Source organism: Callithrix jacchus, chromosome 20 (assembly GCF_049354715.1).
Source record: "Callithrix jacchus isolate 240 chromosome 20, calJac240_pri, whole genome shotgun sequence".
Classification (NCBI taxonomy): Eukaryota; Metazoa; Chordata; class Mammalia; order Primates; family Cebidae; genus Callithrix; species Callithrix jacchus.
Window position 1 is genome coordinate 25,205,803 of NC_133521.1, and position 13,564 is coordinate 25,219,366.

The 13,564-nt window shown below is 44.4% G+C and overlaps 1 protein-coding gene across 14 annotated transcripts in view; it reads right to left on the minus strand.

The window, feature by feature from the left end:
* The window catches only part of GFOD2 (Gfo/Idh/MocA-like oxidoreductase domain containing 2), a 48,223-nt gene that overhangs the window by 20,606 nt on the left and 14,053 nt on the right, over nucleotides 1–13,564 (minus strand). For 3 of the 14 annotated variants that reach the window (XM_008986072.6, XM_078357477.1, XM_078357483.1), the window contains exon 2: nucleotides 9,763–9,879. The exons of 7 other annotated variants lie outside the window; for them this stretch is intronic. The gene's annotated coding sequence lies outside the window, so the exon portion shown is untranslated. Of the gene's footprint in view, nucleotides 1–26; nucleotides 144–9,762; nucleotides 9,880–13,564 lie in introns of all 14 variants that reach the window. 4 more of the 14 variants (XM_078357482.1, XM_078357478.1, XM_078357486.1 and 1 more) reach the window with 2 other exon arrangements.

Sequence of the window (13,564 nt, forward strand, 5' to 3'; positions counted from 1 at the left end):
AAAAAGCCAAGTGCAGTGGCACAAACCTGTGGTTCCATTTACTCAGGAGGCTGAGGTGGGAGGAACACTGAGCCGGGGAGGTGGAGGTTGCAGTGAACTGTGATTGCACCACTATACTTCAGCCTGGGCGACAGAGGATGACTCTGTCTCAAAAAAATAAAAAATAAATTACTATAACTCACCATATCAATAGTCCCTAGACTGCATTAATTAGAAATACAAATTAAGACTGGGCACAGTGGCTCATGCCTGTAATCCCAGCACTTTGGGAGGCCAAGGCGGTCAGATCGCCTGAGGTCAGGAGTTCGAGACCAGCCTGGCTAACATGGTGAAACCCCCATCTCTACTTAAAAAAAAAAAAAAAAAATTAGCCAGACACGGTGGTGCACGCCTGTAATCCCAACTACTCAGGAGGCTGAGGCAGAAGAATCACTTGAACCTGAGAGGCGGAGGTTGTAGTGAGCCGAGATTGCATCACTGCACTCCAGCCTGGGCGACACAGCAAGACATTGTCTCAAAAAGAAAAAAGAAAGAAAGAAATACAAATTAAAACATTCAATACAACCATATACATTACAATGTCTGAAATTCAGAAAACCTGGTATCAAATACTAGCAAGGGTAGGAAGCAAGTATTCATTATTGGTGAAAATGTAAAATAATATAGCCACTTTGGAAAAGTTTGCCATCTTATCAAGTTAACCAGATACCTATCATACAACCTAGCAATCCTACTTCTAGATTTAGTACTTACCAAGAGAAATGAAAACTTAGTCACACAAAAACCTATATATGAATGTCTATATAGGGGATTTATTCATAATTGCCACATCTTGTCATCAACACAAATATCCATCAATTGGTGAAGAGATAAACAGTATTATCAATGCCAATGGATCCAATGGATACTACTCAGCAATAAAAAGGAACATACTATGGATGTATGCCACAATGAACAAATCTCAAATGCATTCTACTAACTGAAAGATACACTAACTCAAAGGCTCCATGCTGTGTGATTCCATTTAAATGCCATAATGGAAAAGCAAAACTATAGGGACAGAGAATAGATCAGTGATTGCCAAGGGTTGGAACTGGGACCATGTGTAAACAACAAAGAGGCACAGGGGAATTTTTGCAGGGTGATGAAACTGTTCTGCATTTTGTCTAGGGTGGCAGTTATATGACAGCATCTGTCAAAACTGATACAAAAAGGGTAAACTTTACTGTTCTGTAAATTATACTTCAATAAATGTGACCCACACACACACTAAAAAAAAAAACAAAAACTGACACTGAAGTTCTAAGTCTCAGTGACTGAGAAACTGCAGTGTCCTTAAGAGAAACATGGGGCTGGGCGCCGTGGCTCATGCCTATAATCCCAGCACTTTGGGAGGCCGAGGCCGGTGGATCATGAGATCAAGAGATCGAGACAATCTGGTCAACATGTTGAAACCCATCTCTACTAAAAATACAAAAATTAGCTGGGCATGGTAGTGCACGCCTGTAGTCCCAGCTACTCGGGAGGCTAAGGCAGGAGAATTGCTTGAACCCAGGAGACGAAGGTTGCGGTGAGCCGAGATTGCACCATTGCACTCCAGCCTGCGTAACAAGAGCAAAACTCCGTCTCAAAAAAAAAGAGAGAGAAACATGGAACCCCAAAACCTCATCTCTACTAAAAATTCAAAATTAGCCGACCATGGTGGCACATGCCTGTATCCCAGCTACTCAGGAGGCTGAGGCAGGAGAATCACTTGAACCCAGGAGGTGGAGATTGCAGTGAGCCAAGATCATGCCATTGTACTCCAGCCTGGGCAACAAGAGTGAAACGGTCTCAAAAAAAAAAACAAAACAAAAACAAACCTGTATTTCCCAGCACTCCTTGCAAAGAGAGGTGTGTTAAATGAGATAAATATAGAAGGTATAGTTTGACAGAATGTCTGGAAATGTCCTTTAAAGGAGGAAATCTCAACTGGCAAGAACTGTCATCTCTGCCCCTTTCTGTCTGGAATTACCACCAGGGGGTGACTTGAGGATAAAACACAATTTCTTGCAGATTTTGACACTGAAAAGATGAATCAAGTGTTATCTGTGCACTCAAAGAACTCCATAGATCAGACAGGCACTTGAGCGAATCTGTTATATGGTATGACAGGCAGAGCAACAGAAACTTGTCTCCGGTGCAAAGAGCACCATTAACTACAGGGGCTAGAGGCAGTGTACAGACAGGAAAAGACTTCCTGGAGGAGATGACATAACTCCCCATTTCCCACTCCGCCAAGTCCCTGGCAACCATCATTCTACTTCCTGTCTCTGAATCTGACTACTCTAGGTACCTCACATAAGTGGAATCATACAGTACTTGTGATTCTGTCTGGCTGATTTCACTCAGCGTAATGTCCTCAAGGTTCATCCATGTTGCAGCATGTGTCAGATTTTCCTTTCTTTTATAGCTGAATAATATTCCATCATGTGTATATACCACATTTTGCTTATCTATTTATCTGTCAGTGAATGCTTGAGCTGCTTCTACATTTCACTATGTCAATAATGCTGCTATGAACTTGGGTGTACAAATTAGTTTTTTGACCCCAAGTTCAGTACTTCAAATTTTCACTCTAATAAATTTCATTAACTTTAATTTGGGTGACTGTTTACCAGTTGAGATAATTTTGGATATTTACTCACTGTCCCTACCAGCTCTGTGTCTGTGTCAGCATAACATCATCTGTTTTTGAGTAAACATTATGTGCCCCATGCTTTACAGGTATCATCTTATTTAACAATTATAACTTCCAGAGGCAGGTGTCATTATTATTATCTTCATTTCATAGATGAGGAAACTGAGGCTGCCATCATTTTTTGGATGAGTGATTTCAAGTACAGTAATTACAATTTCACAGAACTATACTAGCTCTCATTTCTCTTTTTGCCCAATGGGATGAGAGGCTACAAAAAAAACCCACAGCTCACATCTAAATAAATGATATTTATATCTGGCACTTCCCTCAAGGTTACTAATAATCCAGCAAGCATACTAAAAAAAAAACAAATTGTGGGCCGGGCACGGTGGCTCAAGCCTGTAATCCCAGCACTTTGGGAGGCCGAGGCGGGTGGATCACAAGGTCAAGAGATGGAGACCATCCTGGTCAACATGGTGAAACCCCGTCTCTACTAAAAAATAGACAAAAAATTAGCTGGGCATGGTGGCGCGTGCCTGTAATCCTAGCTACTCAGGAGGCTGAGGCAGGAGAATTGCCTGAACCCAGGAGGCAGAGGTTGCTGTGAGCCGAGATCGCGCCATTGTACTCCAGCCTGGGTAACAAGTGCGAAACTCCGTCTCAAAAAAAACCAAAAAAAACAAATTGTGGCTGGGCACGGTGGCTCACGCCTGTAATCCCAGCACTTCGGGAGGCTGAGGTGGGCAGATCATGAGGTCAGAAGATCGAGACCATCCTGGCTAAGACAGTGAAACCCCGTTTCTACTAAAAATACAAAAAATTAGCTGCACGTAGTGGCATGTGCCTGTATCCCAGCTACTCGGGAGGCTGAGGCAGGAGAATTGCTTGAACCCAGGAGGTGGAGGTTGCAGTGAGCCGAGTTCGTGCCACTGCCCTCCAGCCTGGGTGACTGAGCAAGCAAGACTTTCAAAAAACAAACAACAAAAAACAAATTGTTACTAAGTGCACACACAGTCTCAACTGATCATGATTTCCACAGGGCCAACAACTAGATGTTTATAGGCACCCAACAAAGAGTTAGACCTTAATAAATGTTAATTATGATGTTCATTATAAACCTACACACCTTGCTAGTATTCACCAGTTCTCTTTCCAGGTGCTCAGGGATCATTTGTCTGATGAGATGTTCTTGCACTATTCTGAGGAATCACCAGCATCAGGCTCAAACATCGCTGATGTCGTGTATCTCCCATCATCTCGCATATGCCTCTACTCCAAAATGCCTCAACGTTTATTAACAGTAGTTTATGGGCCAGGCGAAGTGGCTCATGACTGTAATTCCAGCATTTTGGGAGGCTGAGGCAGGCGGATCACGAGGTCAAGAGATCAAGACCATCCTGGCCAACATGGTGAAACCCCGTCTCTACTAAAAATACAAAAAATTAGCTGGGTGTGGTGGTACGTGCCTGTAGTCCCAGCTACTCGGGAGGCTGAGGCAGGAGACCTGCTTGAGTGAGTCGGATCGCGCCACTGCACTCCAGCCTGGCGATAGAGCGAGACTGTCTCAAAAAACAAAAAACAGTAGTTATGGACTATACCATGATCAGCTGGTACTTTTCTGAGACCCCTGGGATATAATTCAAATTGAAGAGAAGAAATAAACCCATTGGGTATTCTACCTTCCGTGCACCTGGTCTTTCCAGCTGGGTCTTTGATGAAAGAGAACTATACGAGTTGAATAGTTGTTTTCCCTGCCATGGTATCCATTATTCATCCTAAATACCTCTCAGTATATCTTCAATAATACTTCTGATTGCCTGCAGGTTTTTTCTTTTCTTTTTTTTAAGACAGAATCCTGCTCTGTTGCACATGCTGCAGTGTGGTGGCACAATCTCAGCTCAGTGCAACCTTTGCCTTCCTGGTTCAAGCAAGTCCTGTGCCTCAGCCCCCCAAGCAGCTGGGATTGCAGGTGTGTGCCACCATGCCCAGTTAATTTTTGTACTTTCAGTAGAGACGGGGTTAAGCCATGTTCACCAGGCTGGTCTCGAACTCCTGGCCTCAAGTTATCCACCCACCTTGGCCCGCCAAGGTGCTGAGATCACAGGTATGAGCCACCATGACTGCCCTACCTACAGGTTTTTTCAAGTGTCATTACTTGTCTCCCTAAGCCTATTAGCAGCAGAAAGCTCTTCAGAGATTTATAGATAAATGGAGCCTGGGTGGTTCCATCGAGCTTTTAAAAAATGTATCTGTAATAGTCTAGGCACAGTGGCTCATGCCTGTAATCCCAGCACTTTGAGAAGCCGAGGTGGGCGGATCACTAGCGGTCAGGAGTTCAAGATCAGCCTGGCCAACATGGTGAAACCCCGTTTCTACTAAAAATACAAAAATTAGCTGAGCATGTGGCAGATGCCTGTGGTCCCAGCTAGTCAGGAGGCTGAGGCATGAGAATCACTTGAACCCAAGAGGTGGAGGCTGCAGTGAGCTGAAATCAAGTCACTGCATTCCAGGCTGAGCAACAGAGCAAGACTCTGTCTTTTAAAAGGAAAAAAAAAAGTTTTCCTTGTGACCATACTTTTTTTTTTTTTCCCCAGATGGAGTCTTGCTCTGTCACCCAGGCTGGGGTGCAGTGATGTGATATCGGCTCACTGCAACCTCTGCCTTCCAGGTTCAAGCAATTCTCCTGCCTCAGCCTCCCAAGTAGCTGGGATTACAGACACAAGCCACCACACTCAGCTAATTTTTGTATTTTTAGTAGAGATGAGATTTCACCACATTGGCCAGGCTGGTCTTGAACACCTGACCTCGTTATCCACCCACCTCGGACTCCCAAAGTGCTGGGATTACAGGCGTGAGCCACCGTGCCCAGCCTGAAAATTCTTCTTAAGAAATGGTTTCGGGGGGTCCCCCATCTCTCTGCCCCCTCAGGGGTGGTGGGCCCACCCTCTGAGTGCTACAGCACCCCCTGGCAGCAGCACTCGCCAAACCCCGGGCCAAGAGAGCGAGACAATTTTTTTTCTTTTAAAAATATTTAAAAAGAAAAAGAAGAAGAAAAAGAAATGGTGTTCGGGCCAGGCGGTGGTGGCTCAGGCCTGTAATCCCAGAACTTTGGGAGGCCGAGGTGGGTGGATCACAAGGTCAAGAGATTGGGACCATCCTGGTCAACATGGTGAAACCCCGTCTCTACTAAAAATACAAAAAATTAGCTGGGCATGGTGGCGTGTGCCTGTAATCCCAGCTACTCAGGAAGCTGAGGTAGGAGAATTGCCTGAACCCAGGAGGCAGAGGTTGTGGTGAGCCGAGATCGCGCCATTGCACTCTAGCCTGGGTAACAAGAGCGAAACTCCATCTCAAAAAAAAAAAAAAAGACATCATTTAAAAATGAAAAGGCAAGCCACAGGTTGGGAAAACATGAGCTGAACATATATGTAACAAAGGAATTGTCAGCAGAACCCCTACAAATCAACAATAAAAAGATGAACCACTCAATTAAAAAAGTTGTCCAGGCTGGGCACGGTGGCTCACGCCTGTAATCCCAGCACTTTAGGAGGCCAAGGCAGGTGGATCACCTGAGGTCAGGAGTTCAAGACCATCCTGGCCAACAAGGTTGAAACCCCATCTCTACTAAAAATACAAAAATTAGCTGGGCATGGCGGCACATGCCTGTAGTCCCAGCTGCTTGGGAGGCTGCATCAGGAAAATTGCTTGAACCTGGGAGGCAAAGGTTGCAGTGAGCCGAAATCATACTACTGCACTCAAGCCTGGCGACAGAGCGAGATTCTGTCTCAAAAAAAAAAAAATGTCCGAACACTTAAACAGTCACTTCATCAAAGACACAGTGATGACCAAGAAGCACAGGAGAAGGTGTTACATGTCATTAGGGACATATAAATTAAAAGTACATTGAGATACCCACTAGAATGGCTAATATATGAAAGACTGACAATTGGCCGAGTGTGGTGGCTCATGCCTGTAATCCCAACACTTTGGAAGGCCGAGGTGGGTGGATCACCTGAGGTCAGAAGTTTGAGACTAACCTGACCAACATGGTGAAACCCCATCTCTACTAAAAATACAAAAGTACCCAGGTATGGTGGCACAAGCCTGTAATCCTAGCTACTCAGGAGGCTAAGGCAGGAGAATCAGGGGAACCGGGGAGGTGAGATGGGGAGGGGAGGGGAGATTCAGGGGAGGGGAGATTCAGGGGAGGGGAGATTCAGGGGAGGGGAGGGGAGGTGAGCCAAGATCGAGGGGAGGGATTTTCTTTTTAAAATTTTTATTTTTAAATTATTAATTTTATTAATTTTTCTTTTTAAAATTTTTATTACTTTTTTATAGAGATGGGAGTCTCATTACGTTGCCCCAGGCTGGTCTTGACCTGATGGCCTCCTGCCTCAGTCTTCCAAAGTGCTGGGATTACAATGAAAACAGTAAAAAGATGAACCACTCAATTAAAAAAGTTGTCCAGGCTAGGCACAGTGGCTCATGCCATGAGCCACCTCTCCTGGCCTATATGAATCTTAAAAACATTACGTAGGCTGGGTGCGGTGGCTTACACCTGTAATCCCAGCACGTTGGGAGGCTGAGGAGGGCAGATCACAAGGTCAGGAGTTCAAGACCAGACTGGCCAACATGTTGAAACCCCGTCTCTACTAAAAAATACAAAAATTAGCTGGGCATGGTGGCTCATGCCTGTAATACCAGCTACTTGGGAGGCTGAAGTAGGAGAATGGCTTGAACCGGGACCCGGGAGGTGGAGGTTGCAGTGAGCCGAGATATGCGCCAGTGCACTCCAGTCTGGGCTACAGAGAGACACTCCATCTCAAAAAAAAAAAAAAAAAAAAATTATGTAAAGTGAAAGATGGCAGGCCCACACACAAAAGACCCATACTGTGGGGGAGGGGAGAAGAGAGACAATTCCAAAGTTTGCAGAGGATATGTAGCAAATGGAACTCCCATACAATCTTGGTGGGAGTCTAAAACAGTACAACCACTTTGGCAAACTGACAGTTTCTTATAGTTAATCATATATCAACCCAATCAGACAGCAACTCCACTTACAGATATTTATCTAAGAAAATAAAAACATAAGTCCACACACAAAAAATTACACAAATGTTCACAGCAGCCTTACTATAATGGCCCCACACTGGAAACAAATGTTCACAGAACAGATAACTTATGATGTCACACAATGGAATATAAGTAAAACAGTAAAAAGAAAGGAACTATTAATGAATTTTTTTTTAAACATTTTATTAATTTTTTGTAGAGATAGGAGTCTCACTATGTTGCCCAGGCTGGTCTTGACCAGTGGCCTCCTGCCTCAGTCTTCCAAAGTGCTGGGATTATAATGAGCCACCTCTCCTGGTCTGTATGAATCTTTAATTTTTTTTATTTCTTTTTTTTAGGATGCTGTTTAAGCCTGTATAAATCTTAAAAACATTATGTAGAGTGAAATAGAGCAAGCCCACACACAAAAGACCCATACTAAAGAATTCCATTTATTTGAAATTCAGGAACAAGCCAGCCTTATTTTTAGAGAAACCAGTCAGAAGGTGGCAGTGGCAGTGGTGGCTGAGGTGGAGGGAATTGACCAGAAAGGGGCACAGGCCACATTTTAGAGTGATGGAAATGTTCTGTATATTGTGTGGTGCTTTGGTTTCATGGTGATACAATTGTCAAAACTCATCAAATTGAATATTTAAGATCTGTGTTTTTAGCCGGGCACCATGGCTCATACCTGTAATCTCAGCACTTTGGGAGGCTGATGCGGGTGGATTACAAGGTCAAGAGTTGGAGACATCCTGGCCAACATGGTGAAAGCCCGTCTCTACAAAAAATAAAAAATTAGCCAGTTGTAGTGGTACGTGCCTATAGTCCCAGCTACTTGGGAGACTGAGGCAGAAGTGCTTGAACCTGGGAGGCAGAGGTTGCAGTGAGCCAAGATTGTGCCACTGCACTCCAGCCTAGTGACAGAGCAAGACTCCATCTCACAAAAAAAAATTTAAAAATCTGTGTTTTTCACTGTATATAAATTATACCTTATTTTTAATGACCTTAAGTAGTTGCACCCAAGGACATAGAACAACCTGTTCACACCTTGCAAATTCAGATCTGTAATCAAACTAAGTGGATATGTGTGAATTAGAAATCTCCTTTAAAACAAACAAAAAAAACCCTGTAAGCTCGCTTTTGGGGACATCATCAGTATAGGCTGGGGCCAAGAGAATAAGTTTTCTGAGACAGTAACTTCAAGCTAATGCCCAGTATGCTGGTCAGTCCCAGCACCTGCTGAGCGTATTTGAAGATGGCAATTTTTCCTGGGGAGTATCACACTGGGTGGGTGGGTGGCTGAGCTGCAGATGTTAGGAAGTCCTCACCACTCATGAACAACTCAGACTGACGAAGGGAGGGTTCAAAAAGGAGTTCTCCTGTATCACTTCTGGCAAGCAAATTTAACAATGGCTATATGTAGAGCAATGGTGCGTATCAGTTTGTAGTTGCTGCTATACAGGCTGGGCAGTAAGACTTGGCACCGAAAGAGTGACACGCCCTCACTTAGTGTCAGCCTCCACTGTGCCTCAAGAGCCACCCACCATGAGACTAGCCCCAGAGCCAGCCCCACACCTTCCAGAGCACTACATCCTCAGAGGCACCTCCACAGACTTGCTGCACACCTCTGTCCCCTCAGACACATTCCAAAGGGCCAGTGTCAATACCCATACTGTAGAATTCCATTTACTTGAAATGAAATGCAATTAAGACTTATTTGAGAATTTGATTTTTCTGTGGGTGAATTCTTTTCAGTAATTGTATCCTAATATAACACATGCTAAAATAAAGCACTGGAGTCAGAGGTGAGGTCAGGGCCCTAGTTATGAAGTGAGACAGATCCTCAACCTAACTTAAAAACAAATTGTAGGGCTGACAGCAGTGGCTCACACCTATAATCCCAGCACTTTGGGAGGCTGGGGCGAGCGGATCATTTGAACCCAGGAGTTTGAGACTAGCCTGGGCAACATGGCAAAACTCCTTCTCTACAAAAAATACAAAAATTAGCCAGGTATGGTGGTACACACCTGTAGTCCCAGCTACTCAGGAGAGGAGACTGAGGTGGGAGGATCTCTTGAGTCCAGGAGGTCAAGGCTGCAATGGGCTGTGATGGCACCACTTCACGCCAGCCTGGGCAACAGAGCCTATCTCAAAAAAAAAAAAAAAGAGTGTGACATTAGCTAAGCTGATTAGGTGTTTTAGGTCCTTGTGTATAAAATAACGCCTGTAATTTATGCAGGTTGATTAATAATTACTTATTAAGCACGGACTATGAGCCAGGCCTCAGCAAAGCACTGGATATTTTGGTAAGCCAAACAGATAAAGTTTCTGCTTGCAAGGAATGTGCAGTCTAGGAGGAGAGATAAAACAATCAAATAATCACATAAATATGTAATTACAATTTGAGATTAAATGTTATAAAGGAAAAGAATGGTGCTATGAGAGACTCAACAGGATATAAATTAGCCTTACTATGGGGTCTCACTCTGTCAACAGGCTGGAGTGCAGTGGCATGATCTCAGCTCACTGCAACCTCCACCTCTTGGGTTTAATCATTCCTCCCACCTCAGCCCCCGAGTAGCTGGGACCACAGGCACATGCCACCAAACCTGGCTACGTTTTTGTATTTTTGGTAGAGACAAGGTTTCCCCATGTTGCCCAGGCTAGTCTCAAGGTTGGTATTGAACTCCTGTCCTCAAGTGATCTGCCTGTCTCAGCCTCCCAAAGTGCTAGGATTACAGACTTGAGCTACCTTGCCCAGTCAAATTGGCCTTATGGTTTTTTTAATTTTTATTTTTTTGAGACAGAATCTTACTCTGTCACCCAGGCTGGAGTGCAGTGGCACAATCTTGGCTCACCACAACCTCTGCTTCCTCAGTTCAAGTGATTCTCCTGCCTCAGCCTCCCGAGTACCTGGGATTACAGGTGTGCAACCATGACGCCCAGCTAATTTTTTCTTGTATTTTTATTTATTTTTTTTGAGACGGAATTTCACTCTTGTTACCCAGGCTAGAGTGCAATGGCGCAATCTCAGCTCACCGCAACCTCCACCTCCTGGGTTCTGGCAATTCTCCTGCCTCAGCCTCCTGAGTAGCTGGGATTACAGGCACACGCCACCATGCCCAGCTAATTTTTTGTATTTTTAGTAGAGACGGGGTTTCACCATGTTGACCAGGATGGTCTCGATCTCTTGACCTCGTGATCCACCCGCCTCAGCCTCCCAAAGTGCTGGGATTACAGGCTTGAGCCACCGCGCCCGGCCCTCATATTTTTATTTTTATTTATTATTTGTAGAGACAGGGTCTTGCTCTGTTGCTCAGGTTGGAGTGCAGTGGGGCAATCAAAGCTTACTATAACCTCAAACTCCTGGGCTCCAGTGATCCTCCCACCTCAGCCTCCCAAAGTGCTGGGATTACAAGCATGAGCCACAGGGTCCTGCCAGGCCTGTATTTTTAGTAGAGGTGGCGTTTCACCATGTTGGCTGGGCTGGTCTCAAACTCCTGACCTCAAGTGATCTGCCTGCCTCAGCCTTCCAAAGTTAGCCTTATTTTTAAAAGTGTTCAATGAAAGATTTATAATGCACTCTGAGTTTCATGTGAGAAAGGTTTCACACTGAGACTGAATTATGATAAAAACACTGACATTGTGAGTCAATTTCTATTCACTGACCCTTACCCTGCTCCTTGCCTACCAACTCCCACTTCCTGTGTTGTATTCAGAGTTGAGCTCACTCTCTCCCCAACTGCAAGACTCTTTGCAGAGGTACCTATATATTGCCATGGTCCTGAATAAAGTCTTCATTACCATGGAAAAAAAATCCAAACAACGACACTGGTAGTGTAGTAAACGCACGACAGCCCAATGTCATTAAAAATCCAATTTGTGATTAGCAACACTCCCTTCCCAAGAGCAGTTACCAGTCCCAAAAGCACTTCCTCAGGATGAAGAGTCCAAAAGAGGCAGGAGGGAAAAGTAAAACATTCAGAACGTCAAACTGAAATCATGCAACTCTCTCATGATGCTCTGTGTTCAGGTATCGTGGCTGAAAACTTTATTGGTTGTAAATCACAGTACAAATAACCAAGCTTCAGTTATCTGATCTTTGTCACAATTAAATCCAGTAGTCAATTCTTACCTTCTTCCCACTTTGACCTATCAGCAGCATCTGACATGGCAGATTCCACCTTCCTTGAAACACTCTTCACCTGACTTCCAGAACACAAATTTCTTCTGATTTTCCTCTTACATCTCCAACCACTTCTCGGTTCCTTCTGCTCGTTTCTCCTGATGATGACTGTAGTAACCATGGCTCAGTCCCTAGTCTATTTCTCTTTTCTAGCTATACTCACTCCCTTGGTGGTTTCATTCAGTGCCATAGCTTTTAAATGTTATCTATTTCTGATGACCCCAAAGTTATCAGCCAGGTCCTCTCCCTTGAGCTCCAGACAGGTGCAAACAACCACCTATCTGACATCTGTACTTGGATTTTTTTGTTTTTTGTTTTTTTTGAGACAGAGTCTCACTCTGTTGCCCAGGCTGGAATGCAGTGGCACAATCTCGACTCACAGCAACCTCCACCTCCTGGTTTTCCAGCGATTCTCCTGCCTCAGCCTCCTGAGTAGCTGGGATTACAGGCGCCCACTACCACGCCCAGCTATTTTTTTGTATTTTTAAGTAGAGATGGGGTTTCACCATGTTAGCCAGGATGGTCTCTATCTCTTAACTTCGTCATTCGCCCACCTTGGCCTCCAAAAGTGCTGGGATTACAGGAGCTGTAATCCCAGCACTTTGGGAGGCGGATCATGAGGTCAAGAGATCAAGACCATCCTGGCCAAAATGGTAACACCCTGTCTCTACTAAAAATATAAAAATTAGCTGGGTGTGGGGGCGAGTGTCTGTGGTCCCAGCAATTTGGGAGACAGAGATGGGAGAAATGCTTGAACCTGGGAGGTGAAGGTTGCAATGAGCCGAGATCACACCACTGCACTCCAGCCTGGGTGACAGAGTGAGTCTCTATCTCAAAAAGAAAGAAACAGGTTTATTTTTCCATTGTTTGTCTATCCCCACCATCCCTCCTAGAATGTATGCTCCTTGAAGACAGAATTTTTTGTCTGTTTTGTTCACTGCTATATCCCCATTGCCTAAAACAAGGTCTGATACATAGTTGGTGCTCAATAAATATTTGCTGCAAGAATGAAAGATTTCAGAGCTAGTTCCTGCAGAGTTAGTCAATAAACTAAAACATATATACTAAGCTCATCAAAACCATACATACATAATTCAGTAGGCTCTTGGGATATGCTTAAAAATATAACAAAGAGATTGCTTATGTCACTAGTCTAGTCTAAGTAGTTTGGAACAGAATCTCGTTTGAGGGTTCAGGAAAGGAAACAAGCATCATTAATAGCTCTGCCTGATGCTTGGGGTTTGGAAGATGAGCTGCTGCTCTGTCTTCCACTACATCATGATCTGCCAAGAGGGTGCTTTCATATAGAACTGTCTCTCCAACCATCACGCCTCTTCCACATGGCATGACCCAGGCCTATCCATCACCTCAGTCCCCTTGTAGTCAAGTTTCCTCCCTCTTACCAGAGAAGTATATTGTGTTGAGCGAGCCTTGCAGGACCACAGTGACCTAGAACCTAAAGGCCATATTGAGTCAAATGCCAACAGATAAATGTGAAGGGAAGGTAAGTGATAATGGACCCAAATTAATGAGAGTGACTCAAACCTGACCAGTTCATAAGGAACCACTATGGCTGCACTGAAGCCTCCTTGCACCCATGGCCAGTCCATCCCTCCATCCCATCAACTGGACATCCTGATGTC